A 17,831-nucleotide genomic window follows, 5' to 3' on the forward strand; every position below is an offset into this window, starting at 1 on the left:
GCTGTAAACGAATCTGCCTTTTTCAGAAGGAATGGGGTGAGAAATGGACCATCTCTCGGTTTCGTTGGGTATTCTGGTGCGCATGTTAACTTTGAAGGGAAGGCTGAAGCAGCGTGGTCCTTTTTTTTTAAGAAAAACAAAAAGTGAACTTCCTGTTTCGGGGTGGTCCACAGACTGTGGAGAAAGGGAGGGAGAAAGGGAGGGAGGGAGCGAGGGGGAAGGGGGTGCACATTCCCGCATTGGCTGTGCAGCCGACTCCAGGGTGCTTTGCGGGACTCCATAGTCGAACATGGGGTTTAATTTTGTCACCGTTTACGTAAAGCGGCTCTGAAGAACCAAACTATGGAAAAGCGCTCCTGAAGGAGAACAATGTGTCGGTTTCTGTGAACAATTCACGTATCTCCATCCGAGCGCGCTTGGCAGAAAGTAGAGAGAAAAAAGGAGAGACGCGAGGCTTTACTGGAAACTCAGACTTACTTTCACGGTCCTTGGATCCTCAGCGCTCTTCCAAGGACTCTGGGAACCGAGTCAGAAAGTTTCATGCTGAATGTCCCTGCATTAACCTGAGGTAAGCAGTGCCGCTCATTTATGCTCGCTCCTCAAATCACAGCCGATTACTGGTAATTGTTACCGGGCTGAAGATTCTTCATCCTCCGAAAGTTGAGTTTAAGTACTTGAAACTTTTCTTAAAGTGAGAAAATAAATTTCAGTTGTGTCACTAATGGTCATTTAGCAGATGCTGCGTGACTTTTACCTAATTCAGGTTCTATACTTTTAAAGTTTACAGTTTGCCACTCCAAATTTCAGTATTGGACCTGTTTAATTTCTCTGTTTATCAACCAAAACCGAGTTCAGCATTGGTCCATCTTCACTTGCAAATTGTTTCTTCTGCCTTTTTCTGCCCATTTGTGGAGATGCACGGAGTGGCTCAGAGTTTGGACGTGACATTTTAAAGTTGTGCGTTCATCTCCTGGAGAAGTTCTTCCATGAGAGGTCTGACCGCCTGCACGGTATACACTCATCCGGCACTGAGGAGGGCGGCAAGGCCACCCGAGAACAGCTGTTTCTTGTAACCTGAAATACTTGAGGTGCCAGTGTCTGCTCCAAATGTGAGGTCCTGCCAGGGCACCCACAAAACAACACCTCACTGTGTGAGGCTTTAGTGGACAAAAAGCTCCTGTACATCTCTTATTAACTGACTTTCACTTCTGTCTTTCTTCTGGGGAAAAAAAGGGGATATGAATTGAATAACCATAATCTGTTGTTAATCTGAGATAGATTATGGATTCTAATCTAATTATCTCTGCGAGAGGCCACTGTAGCTGCTAATGTGAGAAGATTAGGCTGCTGGACTTCATGTAGTGACCCTGCACTGAAGAGCGTCAACACTGGACTCAATGGGAGAGCCAAACACGTATTTATTCCAAAGTGACAGTGAGAAGTGCTAGGCATACAAACTCACAACCTCCCTTAACAGTATTTGCACAGACGCGCTCACATGCACACACAATATATACACTCCAATAACATGTGAGGGGAAGAGAATTATAGAATTATAAATAGATATAAATTACAATGAAATAAATTTACATTTAAAGGTTTATAGGCAGGTCTGGAGGCATTGTGGGATACCTGCTGAGCGTGATAGAAGCGTTTAGCTCAGAAGTCAGTTTTTCTTGTGTCACGCACTCAAGCGACGTTGATATATTTTATTCAATTCCATTTCAGTGAAACTCAGTGCAACATAGATTTAGCTTTTTACAAGTATTCACACTCTACTCAAGGTTGAGTTGGGGGAGAAACTGAGGGGGGAAAGTGCACTTGTCCTTTGGTCACATGTGAAAAGCTCTGCAGGGGAGCTTCCTCACCCTCCCTGGTCTTTATCACGTGTGTTAAGACCAAAAGGCTTCTTAATGGGAATGCTCTTAAACAAATACACCATCCAGGAAGCGACTGTCCTCCTAGAGCCAGACACAGGTGAGGACTGAGCTGGATTATCAGAGCCATATCAGAGCAGTGATAAGTCTCTCTCAAGCTGAATACAATTGGATGTGGTGGCACGAACCGCTTCCATCTTGGTAAAAACGAAGGAAGAAATGTTTGTCACTTTAAATGAAAGGCATTTGTTGCATCTGCTTTACATTTGAATAAATCTTTGGACACTGAAACAGCTAAACTTGAATTTTTAAATAGCTGTCTGTGGCATTTATGGTGTGGACAACCTTAAATGTTGGCATTATAAGGCGACTGGTCATGTGATACACATGTAACCAAAAGCAGGCAGCAACAAGTGCTGTGTTTTTGTCCAGATTCCATTTTAGTCCGCTCAGCAAGAAACACGTGTCACGTGATGCCTACAACACCCCCCCATTACACACACACACACACACACACACACAATCCTCCTCCTCTCCAATACCCTCCTCCCACCTTCCAGAGAGGGGGGGCGTGAGGTGGAGGAAAAGAGGGGGGAGAAAGACCACCCTCACTGGGATCACAGCCCCTCAATCAGACCCTTTCACACCCTGTGAACCTGAAACAATCAGGGTTTAATAGCAGCTGTCTGTCTGTGCCGGCCCTGGCCTAAACCACGTAGGCTCACAGTGCACGGCCAATCGGGTTCGGCTGCAGAGAGAACAGAGTAGACAGGCATGGGATGCTCCAAAGGACACATAAGCAAAGACACACACAGACTCACAGATAGTCCTTTCTGTCTGTATCCCCTGCTATTCTTTTCTCAACTCCGACTATGCTCCTTTGACTCATGAAGAGGTGGTCTGTTTGATTAGATCTCTGATGACGGGGTCTGGTATTTGAGGCTTATGCTGGTTCTTCAGGTTGTGATTCTTTGTGTGTTTAGACTACAAGAAAACTTCAGTTGAGTTTGTGTGTCACCATTTATCTGCAATTGTTCATTGAGAATGGATACATTTTGGTTGTGATGACATTTTTGGTTATCTTTAAGCCCCCCAAAATCGGAATATTACTACAAGAAGCCTCAAACATGTATGCCAAAAGTCTGTTTTCACCATAAAAAACTGAAGCCTACAGTCAGTTCACACAAAGGATTTTGTAAGATCCCCTCTTCCTAGAATCCGTCAAATGATGCTTAAATGAAGCAGAGGAATGAGGGGGCGGGGAGGGTGGTTGTTACTAAGTAGTGGGCTGACACCAGAGGGCAAAGGCATTAGACACTTAGAAATCTTGAATCACATTAGCCAAAGGGCAGCCATAATAGAAAGGGGAAATGTTGCAGTCATGGGAAATATTCAGAAAATCACTGTTTGTGGTCACTTGGAGCTTTCCCAGCCACTAGAGGATGTACCAGACAAATTGCGTTAGTGGTGATTAAAAATAATAATAATCTGCAGAGATAATCAGTTCAAAGCAGTAGGAAAACGAGACACAGGTCGGCTGGAATTGATATAATTGCTTTGGTGGAGAGATGATGAAAAATTGAAGCCACAGTGGTGAGTTAAGACTGATCCCACAACTGATTTTTATTTTGTAGATGAAACATTTATCTACTAATCAACCAAAACAGTTGACAGATTAATCAGGGATGAGAATAACTGCTAATGGCAGCTGTAATCAAATTTTATAGGTGCAGTCCAGCTGTTTCCTTATTTTAAAAAAAATCAGGAGTGGCTCCAGTGTGGAAACATTGTTGCTTTAGTGGAGTGCAGCAGGAAACTTTAAGAGTAATGTTGGTTCTTTTTTACATTAAATCCTAAGACTGAGCCTGAGGGAATATGTGCATGCATGTGATATTAAGCATGCTGCACGCAGTAAAAGGTGGGGTCGATTCCTTCTCCATCGTCCTTTCTTCTTCTTTGAATTAGGGTGGCGGTCTTTTATACATTCATGTGTTTGTGCACATGTGTGCGTTTAAGCGCAGCAAAGTAGGTCGACTGTTAACTATCATCTCATGTGGTCGATATTAGAAATCAAACTGGTGCTAATAGGATCCAGGTGAGACTGTGAATAGCTTTTATATGCACTAACAACCCACATGGATACACACTCATTTCCCACTCGGTTTGCAACAATGGGCGTGTGGTTGGGGGTTTCTTTGAGGGATGGTGGTCGACTGTGGATGAGAAAAGAAAGGAAGAGAAAACCAAATCTGATGTTGTAATTTTGTAACGATTATATTCAGTCGTCCGATCAGATTGGTAAAAGCCAATCAAGCTCCTGTGTGTGAGTAGTGACTATGTAATGAGCTTGTTGTTTACAGATGTGTGTGCGTGTGTGCATGCGGGTTCATTCACAGAGTTTTTGTGCTCTTGCAAGATTATGTACCCGTATGTGTGAGTGTCGATTGCTGCGTGTGTTTCAATGTGTGTGTTCTCAGCCGCTGGTGACTCATGGCAGAAAGCGAAGAGGAGGCGGTGTTTATTATTTCACCAGGTTGCCATAGACACGCAGAGCAGACACGATGCATTCGGGTGCTGCCATCATCAGTGTAATTACGACACAGTTGTCTTATAGTCACCCTCCTCGCTGCCTGCGTCTCGCTGACTTCCACCAATACAAACGGATAAACACCGGTGTTACCCTTACGATTTCAGCGGTGTAGGGTTGCCCTGAGATATCACGCCTGATACGATGAGTTGTTAAAGACCTCTGACTTCCTCAACAGGACGCATGCTTCAGAATTTTCCTTCTTCTTTTTTCTCTTCCTCTCCAACAAGAAGACAGATCGCTCCTCGTTAGCACTTTATGTGGAAGCAGCAACATTTCCAACAGTTCCGTGTGCTGGAACGATCATTTCCAATCCCATTTGGTTAGAGACAGAAGTAGACAGAGTGAGACGAGAAGTTAAGAAGTGCAGAGGCGTACTCGTGTTGCGTGTGTTGTGATGGGTCTTCTGGAGAACAGCTCTGTTATCTAAGATGAGATAACGTCTTAGGATTCCTGGCTTGGCATATGTTCTCAGGAAGCCTGCAGTTGAACCATATACTCAGCTGTATGTATAAAACACATATATAGCACAAAATATGCGCTTAATCGTGCCGTGCTATGCTGCATTTTTCATGCAGTGAGATGCAGATGCACGTGGATGTCGATAGCAGTGTGTGTCTTGATTTCTTGTTGTTGTTTGTTTGTTTTTTGACACGTCACTGGTGAGTGCAGCATTACTTTTTTGATCACACGTCACAGTGCACGGTAGTGTGCACAATATAAACATTTATCACAGTCAGTGCTTCAGAGTTAATGGGAAATTTTTCACCTTTTTTATATTGAAGTGCATGATTTAAGAAAATGTTATAAAGATAACAAGATAAGATTTAGGCCTAGTATTTACTTTAAAATACTCGCAGTTACTGCAACACTTCTGTTAGTTCCCCCCGATACCCAGCCACGGTGTAGAGGAGCATCTGTGTGTTTTAATCACATTTCTCGGAGATAAGAACTTTGTGTGCCAAGTCTGCCAATCCGAAATGAAGCTAAGCAGATTGTGCAGATCTACTTACCCATTTGTATACATTTTTTTTCTGAATGACCTCAGTGTCAGTGTGTTCCAGGTTTATAGGGGTACAAAACAAATTTAAAACAATGAATGGCCTAAACCACATATCATTGTGGCTTTGTACTGCATGTTTATGAGAGGAGTGGTGTGGTCAGTCGGACCCACAAAGAGAAAGATACAGATTCTTTCTCTTTGTGTGTGTGTGTGTGTGTGTGTGTGTCTTCTTTTGTTACTTCCCTTCCAAATATTCAATTTCTTTCTAAATAAATCTTACTCCTTGTCTGCTTGCCTTGTCTTTTCTTACTTTCTCATTCTTTCCCGGCTGCTCAGCCTCTTACGTCTATTTCTATTCCTGCTTCGCTGCTCTTTAACTACAGCAAGTGTGATTTGTGAGAAGCTACAGTGGCCAGCCAATGCCACGTTAACCAGATTGGATGCTATAACAGGAAATCTGTCCGCATTCACGGACATAGTATAGTGACGCACGCATAACTTGCTACCACTGCGAGCCAAATGATACACTGACACGAATCTGCTGCGGGTCAGAGGTTACTTCACCCGCGGTCATACGGCCTCATTTTTACTACAGCACACCTGACATGATGTTCAGTCCGCAGAGCGCTTTGATCAGACTTCATGCTCCGTATGGAAAGTTGGCCTCTCACAGATGATTCAAACAGAAATCTCCACCTTCATTTTAATTTACAAGTCACATCTGTTGATTGCTTTCCTAGCAGGAACAGGATGATAAATCTGCCTACAAAGAGAAGCATCTGCAACCAAACCAAACCCATTTGAGCTGGAAAGCACGGCAGCGTAGGATTAACAAAAGCGATGCGTGTGCTTGTTTTGTCGGGTTTCTGACGCCTTAAACTGAAGCGACCGAACGGTTTCTTCTTCTGCAGCATCAAGTATTGTTTACAGTTATGTCCCCTGTGGTCTGCTGACATAAAACATAACTGGCCTACTTTGTTGCTATTGAGAAAACAATCCCCATCAGGAAACAACAAACTAGTGAAAGATTGTGTTTTGTGAGACACAATTAACTTCATTTCAGCAAAATGCATTGTTGTTGTCTCCTTTACAGTAGAGACAAAGAAGAAAAAAACACTTCCTGTGATTTTGGTACATATTTGCAAACTTAATTAAGCCTTTAGGAAAACAATATTGTTGGCAGACGCTGAGAAAGAACTTTCCATTTTCATTAACAGTGGAATTTTCTTTTTTGGGGGGAAGTGAAAGAAGGGAGAAAGAGAGTAAAGGGTGAAGGAGTAAAATATTTCATAGTGGCTGTGGAGTAGTTGGAGTGAGAGAGAGGGAGAGAGATGCAGATTGTTTTAAATCCGCAGCGAGTCAGGCTCTCAAATTTATGCCCATGGGCTGCTTCTTGGGTGGGCTGCAGGGAGGGCGGTGCACTAGATGGAGCAGGGGAAAGTTGCCGACTCCAGACTGTTCGCCTTGCTCTGAAGCTTTTCCTGCTGGAACACATTTACAACTCAACCGTCCTGACTGGCTGACTGAGTGCCTGGCCCTGCCCTAACTGACTGAACTACAGGGACTGATTTTTCTGAAGCTTATTGAGCAACCGCGGTTTTTCAGTGTGTTTGACGGCATTTCTAGCTTTAAGTGACGTCTTTCTTGTTTTCAGTCTTCTCTCGAAGTCTTCAGAAGTGAGAAACGATTACAGTATTTTTGCAGTTCTTGTGCATTTTCTAGATTTATTTTCAAAAATCAAGCTTTAAAAAAATCCCTCACTTCAAACGATTTCCTCCAACAAGTATTTTGTACAAAAGCAATGACAGAAACAATTCACATCTCGGCTTAAGAACTTGGATCAGATAAGGCATAATTCTGGCTCCTCTGTATTTCGTGCCAGCAATGACTGTTTGTTTTGCTCAGCATGGGAAAGATCCGGGCCCACATCTAGCCTACAAATAGATTCCCTGATGTTTAAGATGAGCGAGAGTGGCTCACTTAACAACCAGCTATCGAGCAGTGTTTTTCACTGTAGTGATCCAGGGCTCCATGTAAGCTGCCCCCAGCATCATTTCAACCTTTTAATATACTTAAAAAAGATCTAAAATAAAAGTGAAACTGTAAAACAGTCTAACCGAGTTTTTCCTCATGTCGAGTCCTACTTTTACACTGAAAAACCAGCTCAGTTTCACAAATGTTTGAAAGGTTTTCCTGCCGCAGCACCGGCACAGGACTGAATGCACAGCAAGGGGATTACATCAGGAGCATGTAAATCAGTTCGCAGCACAGCTAACATCTAAACTTTAGATATAGAAAATGGTGTTTTTTTTCAACACGATAATGTGCTGACACTCACAAGCTTAATGATACATGTATGTATATATATATATATATATATATATATATATATATATATATATATATATATATATATATATATATATATATATATATATATATATAAAAAAAACACCCAGCACGCCCCTGCGGGCGGTTTATCCTTCAAGCTCGGGTCCTCTACCAGAGGCCTGGGAGCTTGAGGGTCCTGCGCAGTATCTTAGCTGTTCCCAGGACTGCGCTCTTCTGGACAGAGATCTCCGATGTTGTTCCTGGGATCTGCTGGAGCCACTCGCCTAGCTTGGGAGTCACCGCACCTAGTGCTCCGATTACCACGGGGACCACCGTTACCTTCACCCTCCACATCCTCTCGAGCTCTTCTCTGAGCCCTTGGTATTTCTCCAGCTTCTCGTGTTCCTTCTTCCTGATATTGCTGTCATTCGGAACCGCTACATCGATCACTACGGCCGTCTTCTTCTGTTTGTCTACCACCACTATGTCCGGTTGGTTAGCCACCACCATTTTGTCCGTCTGTATCTGGAAGTCCCACAGGATCTTAGCTCGTTCATTCTCCACCACCCTTGGGGGCATCTCCCATTTTGACCTCGGGACTTCCAGGTTATACTCGGCACAGATGTTCCTGTACACTATGCCGGCCACTTGGTTATATATATATATATATATATATATATATATACACACACTGCCACCATACAAGGCCAGAAGCAAATTGTTGCTGTGGTATCAAAAAGTATTTAAAATGTTGTCTAAACTAAAACGTTTAAGTTAAGAAAGAGAATTAAACTTCAGTTAAAGCATTTTAAAAAAGCTACGTCTGAAAAAGAGAGAGGCTTATGTGGGCACCTCTTCTGCCTGTGTGTCTGGCTGCTTTGCCAGCTAATTCACTCTGAAGGTATTATGGTTATTTGAGGGCTTGTAAACCATTAAGTCTTTATTTACAAGAGAAAGAAAAGAGGGTCTGGGTTAGTGCGTGGGGGCGAGCTAGGTCTTGGTACAGGCACTGACCCCACCATAAGTGATCAGAACAACTGCGTTTCTCAACTAGCGGGCCCGTGGGACATCTGGTCCTGCTCACAGCAAACTGCAGACCACTCCTCACTTACGTAATTGAGCCCATTAATTACGCAGGGACGGCCTTCATTTCCTTGTAGCCAATAACTAATAGAAAGAGAGCCAGTAAAGAAGAACTCTTAAGACATATATGATTTTAGGGGATGTGGTGAAACATGAAACAAGGCCTCCTAAGGTTAACAGTCCACAGGCTGTGCTGCAGCGTTGTGTGGAGCAGGCCTGTCACAATAATCACTTTAGTTTGGACCGTAAGCTGTCCCAGAAATAATTGCAGGAATTTCTCTTTGTGCCATTTCCACAAACATTTAATGGCCTACAGGACTTGTAGTTCTTCTTCTTAATAAATACCTGACATTGGAGTTGAATATGGATAAATATCCTCAGTCAATGGATTCTAAATAAGAGAGAAGAGCAAAACCAAAACAATAATAAAAAGGACTCTCAGACTCCCTGTTTACAGAGTCATTTGATTGTTTGCTCTAATGGGATTTCCTCTTTTATATGACTTAACCCAAAGTCTCTGTAAAAGAATGTTTTGCTACTTGGCAGCCATCTTGGCGTCACCTCAAGGCAGCCGTTTTGAGTCAACAAGATCGTGCACCTATCAAAGTGGACGGGGAGGGGGGCTTATGCTTTAATTTACATTTCCAGCCAGACATAAAAAAATTAAAGACTCAAAAAGTTTGGTGAATTTACCATAAATTAAGGTTTAAAAACAGTTTATCCTCTTTAGTTCAACACTACGTTGCAAGTTTCACAACAGCACCGCTATAACGGCTGCAGTAGACCAAGAAACATTTACCCACATCTTTAATCTTTAAGTAGATTTGCCCGTCACCCCACCTCAGCTGGTGTCAAGTGTTATTGTGGCAACACGATTGGCTCATATTTTGTTAGGAAGCAGATGATTGGCTCTTGGTGGGAGTGGTGAGACAGCCATTAACTTTGGCATTACAAAAGTCTCCACTACTTTTCTGTTCGGGGTTCTTTGAAATGTTCTCACACTGTAGCTCTGGACTGTGGGTTTAAAATCAACACCATTAGGACTAATTATTCAGAACCTTCTGGGTGTGATTATACAGTCATTAGGGAGGAAAAGAACCAGGTATTAGACTGAAGTAGCATCTCCATTTCATATGGCTCACTTTCTGTGTGTGTCTGAGTGAAACTCTGACCCAAAGACCACATGAAATAATGGAAGAAGCCAACTAAAAACGTCACGTCTGAAAGAAAACATCGGCTCATCCTGCTAAGGTGCTTTGAAAACACTTTCTCACATACTGGTTGTTGTGGAATTTCAAAGTAAAGCTTGAGACGAGTGATGGTGCAACACAGCTGTCAGTAAAACTGTGCTCTGAAGTTACATCTTGTGGTGGAGTTTGTTGTTTCTTGAGCACCAGTAGCCACTGTTGTTGGCCACACACAAAGCTCCCTGCAGGCCATTTTTCTTGGAGAGGACCTGGAGTAGATGGCACACCTAGATGTTGTGACTGGATGGATGCAGGTGTGATGCCTGTGGTTTCACATCATCTCCTGAGGAGAGCTGCTGTTAAGGTGGAATGGAAATTTGAGTGTAATTACAGAAAACGTAAACCACAGCTTAAAAACAATGGAAACAAACCATTAACTACGACTACTTATTGTCTGCTGTTCTGATTTGATACACTATATTTGATATGTCTGGAGCTCAGGATGCAAATTGTGCAGTCCCGGGCTTCCCATGCCGTGAACTGACCTGCCGCTGCACTCAGCGTGAAACAAATGTTGGAATGACAATGTGACTGTCACAGCTGTTGTTGTTTCAGGTCTGTAGCTGTTGTCCTCTCATCCTCCTCTTCTTGTTCTCATCAATGTCTTTTCACTGTCTTTATGCCAGAGGGGTGGTGCAGTGGGGTTAGCCTGTGGGACCGGAGCTGCCACAGTATTGCACCTGCTAGCAGAAGTTTGAGGAGAGCGTGAGACAACGGAAGAGTAGCTGGGGGGTGAGACACTGTCTTTCTGTCATTGTTGGGCAGAAGCAGAGAGAGGGCACGGTACAGTGAAAGGAAGAGGCTGTGAGACTGCGCTTCTTGGTCTTTGGGCTGCGGGGGGAATCGCAGTACCATGCTGGGCATTTATGTCGGGCTTATGGGACCGGGCTCAGATGAATACACAGAGAGTCAACAGGGATCCACGCTCACTTTTCTGTTCTCACCCCACGTACAACGCTGTGGATTCTCACTGTGATAGTCTGGCAACCTGTGGTTCCCAGCTTTTCACCCAGTGCATGCATGAAACACTGCAGCCCCCTTCCATACAGAATGAATGAAAAATACTGCCAAGGTGTTTAGATCTTTTTTTCCAGATATCTTTATGCACGTCACAATGTGTCTGTGTGTGCGCGCATTTTTAAATCCTCTTTTCTAGATAAATTTGCTTACACAGACATGCTTTTTTCTTCTTATGACGTTATTAGTAAAATCAATTTTAAATAAAGGCAATTTTAAATAACACTGACAGTTTTATTAAAGATGTTTCTTTAATAGTCCTCGTTAAAGTAAGTGGTCTTGTAGTAAAATGAAAGTGGAGCGCACACCTGACGTTTGAGCGTAATCATTTGGTGTTAGCTGCATTTTGCTTTCTTGAGCTTGTAAGATTACCATATATAAGATTAGCTTCTCTAACATGAACGTCTCCTCTGTTATTTTGATTAAGGTTTAGATAAGTTGTGTATAAAGCATAGTTCCACGTAGTTTACAGTCTGTGCTGATCCTCTAATCCCTTTTCTTTATAATCTGATAAAGAATATTTCTGAATTAACATATTACCGTGCACTCTCACTGCAGGCCTAATCTGATGACTAAGCAGCAGCAGGCTGTGACTTTGTTGGACTTTCCCGTCTGCTGCAGTTAAACCTTTTGCTTTGTCATTTCTATTCAGGACAGGTCAGGCAGTTGTTCCTCTGGAGCCCGTTTATTGGCCCTTATTTGCTGGCACCTGTACTCCGTTTAAAGCTCGGGCCAGCTGACAGACCGACAGATGCACGGTCGTCTGTGTGTTCTCGGTGTCGTAAGGGCAGCATTTCATTTGGGATACGAAAGGGAATTTGTTATGCTGTAGGGAACAGTCGGTGGATGTTCAAAGTTTCAAACAACAAAAACCCACAGGATCCCATTCAAAGGCATTATTTATCGACTCTTGTCTTCTCACGCAGCTGTGCAGCAGAAATGTGGTGAGCACTTGTGCGTTCGGTTTTGTGTATGTGCGAATGTTAGGTGCTGTGTGCACATGCCTGGGCTTACTGGGCTTACAGAGTGGGCGAAGGGTCCCAGATGTGGATGTTGTGCAAGGAAGGAAGTTGTTGGTGATTAGGTGAACTTTTGGGTGCACTGTTTTTATCAGATGCTAAGAGTCAGTCAGTTCAGACTTTGAACTCCTGAGCTTTGTGTGAAACATTTCATTCAACAACAAGCAAGCCTTCGTGAAAGTACTCTGTATAGCAGCTGCTGAGAGGACAAGGGATAACTCTGAGATCGTGTCAGCAAAGTCACCCTTAAATATCAGTGACGCTGCAAAATTTGACATTTGTATAATCCAGCAAAGGTGCATTGTGTTGCTTGTAAGCTTGACTTTTTATTTTTAGGGGCGAGAATATGCTCCTTCCCCTTTCAGAATACCAAATTGTTGCCTAATAACCAGAATCAACGTTTAACAATGACTGAATTGTACTGAAATCAACAGGTCAAAACAATTCTACAAAACCGGAGAAATGGGAATTGAGCTGGTAAAGATGGGACAACACTCTTTGCAGCTGCCATCTTTGGGGGTATTTATTATTTTGTGGTCAACAAAGTCACAGGTTGTGACTTTAAATGCTCTCTTATGTAATCAGTCACTAATATCTCAAATCAGTCAAATCTCAAATCATCATTTGTGAGTGTGGGGCAATCTTTTCTGACTAAAAAAAAAATTGAAATGGAAAAGAGACTTTGTTTACTTGGAAACGGGGTTACAGTTAGGAATCTGTGGTTTTAACACTGGAAAGAGAACAAATACAGAAAACAGCTAAAGTAAAACTATGACCTCTTCACTGTGTCAGAGTAATTCAGCTTAACCTTTTCTCAAACTTTTCTTGAAGTCCTGGATGGGTCCACTTTTCCACCCTCATTTCAGATCAGATTTTTTTCATCCCTCAAAGATTTGCTTCGAAGTAATGCAGCACTTTTTGTTTTCGCCTTGTATCTCAGTTCCTTGCAATCATAATCAAGTTACTTAACAACTCACCCCAACAAATCAGTGTTATAATTACAAAAGAACCGACATGTTCCAGTAAATGGTGAGCCGAATCCTTGCGGCTGCTCCCCGTCTTCCTCCTTCCCTCGTCTTGTGTGTCCCAGCTCACACTCCAGCTTCCTGTGGGATAGGGCCGAGCCTCGGGGCACAGAGATGTCTGTTTCCAGCCAGCGTGCTCGGTCACACATGCTCCAGCTTGTCAGACTGAGTTTGTGTGAGGGCAATGGGGTGTCAGAGTGAGAGCACGCGCATGTAAGCGCCTATACGTGTGTGTGTCTCTGGTCGTCTCCTTGTGCAAGTGTGTGTTTAGATGTTTCAGAGATACGGGCGCTTTCTCTGTGGGTGGAGGTGACTGTCTAGGACAAGATGGAAATTTCAATTAGGAGTTCACTGCAGTCCACGTTCATCTCAGGTTGCCTAAACACAGTTTGTCTTTGTAAGTTTTATTTGTGGGAGAGCAGCGGAAAAAAGTGTCTGAAATTTAAAAGACTGTAAAACATTTACTGTCTCTTGTTGCAATGGAAAATAAACAGTATATATACACAACTTACACACAGGCCTCTTTATTAGCCTGTAACTGGTAATCCCTCGGACTAAGATAAAGATTTTATGCTCACAAAATCCAAGTAATGAGTTAATGTTTTTAAACTTCCTGAAGCCCAAGCTGGCATCTTCAGTTATGCCTGTTTGTCTGCTGACTCCCACAAAATATTGATTTACTGTTTACAAGACAGAAACACAGTAAACATGCACACTGAAGATTCCTGAGCCACCGTTTTTACTTTTTAAATAATGCAAACCAAGAGTCAATCATAAGAATATTTATTTAAGCTTTAATATTTCTTTCTTGTTTTTGGGAGTGTGACTAACACGATATTCTACTGAAAAACAAGTTGTCACATTAACAAATGTCATCAGTCATATTTTATTCACTCTTTTTTAATTTTTTTTATTCTGTAAACGAATTCTGCGGTTTTTCCTCAAACCAAAGTGTTCAGTTCTGTAATTTCACACAGTCAGGCTTTTGGCATGTTTATGTGGGTCCCCTTCATGTCTGATCACTTACTGGCAATATGTTAGGAGACACTGTGGTGTGCAAACATCAATTCAATGTATGTGTATAACTGTGTAAGCAAAACCGTGTGTCTCTGTGCTGAACACATAGCGTTGCACTTTGCCTCAGTGCTTCTGCCCCTGCTGGTTGGCCATCAGAGAAGACTTGTGGTGTGTCTGAGGTGTGTGGCTTACCACCGTGTCACTGCCTGGAGGGCTCTCGCTGTCTGTTGTCACCTTTGTGCACCGACAGATGCTGTGCTTCCTTTCACAGACTAATCCAGAATAAAGTCGCTGACACGAGCGCATTATCATAAACACTCCAAGTGAAAAACCAACACTGTAAGTAATTTATATTTACTAGTATGGAATTAAACATTTTAATGGCATATGATATATGAAATGGGAACATAAGAGAACCACAGCCAGCTGAAAGTTGAGGCCTTGTTGATGTAAAATTTGTGGTTTCATCTAACTGGAAGTGAATTTTCTCTTTCCTTATGCTTTTATTTAAATGTAAAAGCTTTTTGCTGATAGTTTTATATGGTCCAATATTGCACAGATTTTTCCCCCTTTGTTACATTTCTTCCTTCATACATGTGCTGATGGTGCTGCACCAAAAACCTTGTGAATGCTTTGATTGCTAGCAGATTTCCACGATTGCACGTAGTTTTCACGGAAAATAACGACTTGTCTGCAAACACTTGCAAACTGCCGCCTGATTTGTAGCAAAACCTAGAAAAAGTGCAACAGTTTGTGTCACGCTCTTGAGTTTCACTACCACTTGTCAAGCGGTTGATGAGTCACCATCCATCTATCCAAACTGTGGGTTACCGTGGAAATCTCCTAGCGGCCAGTTGCAACAAGGTTTTTAGTGCAGCACTTTCTTTGTACCCAGTGACTGCCAGCTATAGTAAGCAAGCACCCACCAAATGGTCGGGCAATACACATTTTTCTTTAGCAAGTGGTGGTTGGCAGTGGGGTCCCCGGCCTATGTGACTGGGCCAAAGCTGTTTTAATGTGTGCGCTGCAGCCTCAAAATTATGTAGATGTCTCCTGACAGAGCTGCGTGTGAAGGCAAATGTCTGCCACAGTAAGATCGGACAGTAAAGGATCTTTTACTGACCACCTCCTTAGTACACGCAGCTCCGATATGCACTCTCTATGCCATCCTGAACGGTGGTTTAGGGAGTGAAGATGCTGTCTGGTGCAAAATGTTAGAACTCTGGAAAATTGGTCTGAGGTTAACTTGTGAAAATGGCTTCAGATATTCACAGTTATAACCATGGAGCTCTGGTTGTATTTTACTATATGCTGTCGCAGACTTGTGCTATGATGGAAATCTTAAGAAACTGTCACTATGTCTGATCAAGGGAAAGTGCTCTGTGATAAAAGTAACTAAAGTTTAGTTTTAACACTGTGAAGACATTTTTTTTTCTACTAGTTCTACTTAATAGCATCTTGAGTGTGTAAGGAATTGGATATTTGATATTGGCCAATTTAGAGGAAATGATTGCAAGAATATTGTGTTTCTGTGAGATAAGCAAGAAGCAGAGCTGCATAATCCCAGTGTATATATAAACATGCATGCACATATGTGCACACACGTTCACCTTTACTAACACAAACTAATACACCCAGAAGTCAAGAAGGGGGTTGTTTTAACCTCAGCCCACAGGGGTTTGGAAGTTAACAGGAAGTGAAACTACTAAGAAGAAGATATTTCACTGATCCTCCTCTCCTCTCCATAAACACGCTGAAGAGCAAACGTTTTTAACTTGGAGTGTTAGTGCCAGAACTCTTCTGCTAACTGACCCGGGGCTCTGAAGAGCTGCACATAACAGGCGCCCACATTGGCTTTTGTGTGCAGGAGGGTCTTTACATAACCCACATAACCAAGCACATTGTCTAGCAACCGGCCGACTACTGAAGGGCCTTGTAAATGGAGGAGGGGGTCTACTTGAGTGGAGGGCAGTAGCCGAGTCGAGAGGCTAGTGGAGCTAAGCTAGGTCGTGACTAAAGTTTGTTACCCTGATAATGCCCAAGTGGTCCAGATGCAGGGAGCTTTCTTAACAGCAAAAAGCAAATAATGACTTGCCAAAGGATTCGTTTTAGGGAATTAGGTGGGAAAATGAAATGTGCACACAAACATTTTTATTTTCCGAAGGTGTGTCAAAAGTGTTTTTTGTTTGTTTTTTTTGCAAAAACTCAAATTTTTGCCAAAGCAAATCATTTCTTAGTTAGTTAAGGCCCCTCAGTGTGCTCCCTGCTACATTACTCCACAAAGCCTGGCCTTCTTCACCCTGTTTCCAGCGTTTGGGTCTGAGCCAGAATTCCCTTGGAGCTGCCCAGGATGTTGAGGTATATTTTTCCTCCCCACTCCCAACGATGAGTTTTTTCAACATGTTTTCTTTTTGCATAAGAGAAATATTTGCATGTTTCTTTCGTTACGCTGACCCGATCACACCCAAAAGATTTTAAGATGTTTGTCTGCAGTCAATGTGAGATTTTTAAATTTTGGGGGGACAAAAAATTAAATTATGCTTTGGCAGGTGGACACTGAGGACATTTTTATTCCACATTGACTTTCAGTACAAAACCAACTGTATCCCAGAAGAATCTCCCTATGCTGAAGGTCACCAAGCAGTCGCAGCAGTCATTTAAGTGGCAGCACAACAGGCTCTCAATGGCAGCTGTGATCCTAACACAGAGACTCATTATGAAGTCCACACTTCACCTTAGATCAGATGATAATGATCCATTTATCACTGACACTTGATGCCCCGGTCATTCTTAACAGCTCACTCCAGGACAGAGGAAGCCTCTACTGGTTTTCCTGAGATGTTGCTATTATCTTACAATACACAAAGACAAGGTGTCCTGATGGCTCATGTATGAGTCCTCCCAAAGGCCCCCTTGCTGCACCACTTGGAGTTTCACGCCATTGTCTCCAAGCTGCCAGAGCATGTAGGCCGGGGGGGTAGAGATGGATGTGGGTTGTATGGGTGCTTCGCAAAGATGTGTGAAATGGGAGTATGGGTATTAAGGGTCTTGGCTCAGTTGGGGGTCTATTGTCCTGAAGACTGAGACCCCTGCTGGCATCCATGATCTCCCCCATTGACACAGAAGCTCTGCTTTACTCCCAGTGTGTTTTTGTCAACCTCTTTCTCACTCTCTCGCTTTCTCTCAGTCACTTGCACGATCCCTTTTTTCAGCTTTCTTTTTGCTCTGAGTCACAGTAAAAGAATCTGGAGAGTCCTTCTCGCTGCCGTTTCATTTAACTGAATTCATACTTGACGTCTTGTTGTTGATGGCAGTGGTGACGGGCCACTGTCGCTGTGTTTCATTAAGGTCAATTAGAGATGTCACGATACCAGAAATCTAGTGATCAGTACCAATAGCAGTAGAGGTACTCAGTGGCAGGCCATTTATTTAAAATGTTAACATTTTATTTTGTTGACAGGACAGGCTGGAATGTGAAGCCTACCAATGCAACCGCAAGCTATCATGTTATTTTAGCTTAAGCCTTTATATAATGTTGTTCATTGCAAAGATTTTAGCCTGTCTAACACAGCTGATGTAACCTACGTAAGTGAGATTGTGCTGGTGCAGCTAATTACCGTGTGGT

The 17,831-nt window shown here is 42.8% G+C and overlaps 1 protein-coding gene across 3 annotated transcripts in view; it reads left to right on the plus strand.

Moving 5' to 3' along the window:
* Positions 1-226: 226 nt before the first annotated feature.
* The window catches only part of gli1 (GLI family zinc finger 1), a 54,211-nt gene continuing 36,606 nt past the window's right edge, over positions 227-17,831 (plus strand). Inside the window, exons 1-2 of one of the 3 annotated variants that reach the window (XM_085407526.1) lie at positions 227-568; positions 14,478-14,545. The gene's annotated coding sequence lies outside the window, so the exon portion shown is untranslated. Of the gene's footprint in view, positions 569-11,944; positions 12,090-14,477; positions 14,546-17,831 lie in introns of those variants that run through there. The other 2 variants (XM_085407525.1, XM_085407529.1) reach the window with 2 other exon arrangements.

Source organism: Rhamphochromis longiceps, linkage group LG5, assembly GCF_057381845.1.
Source record: "Rhamphochromis longiceps isolate RC_006_pf linkage group LG5, R_longiceps_female_GT1.1, whole genome shotgun sequence".
NCBI classification, from domain to species: Eukaryota; Metazoa; Chordata; class Actinopteri; order Cichliformes; family Cichlidae; genus Rhamphochromis; species Rhamphochromis longiceps.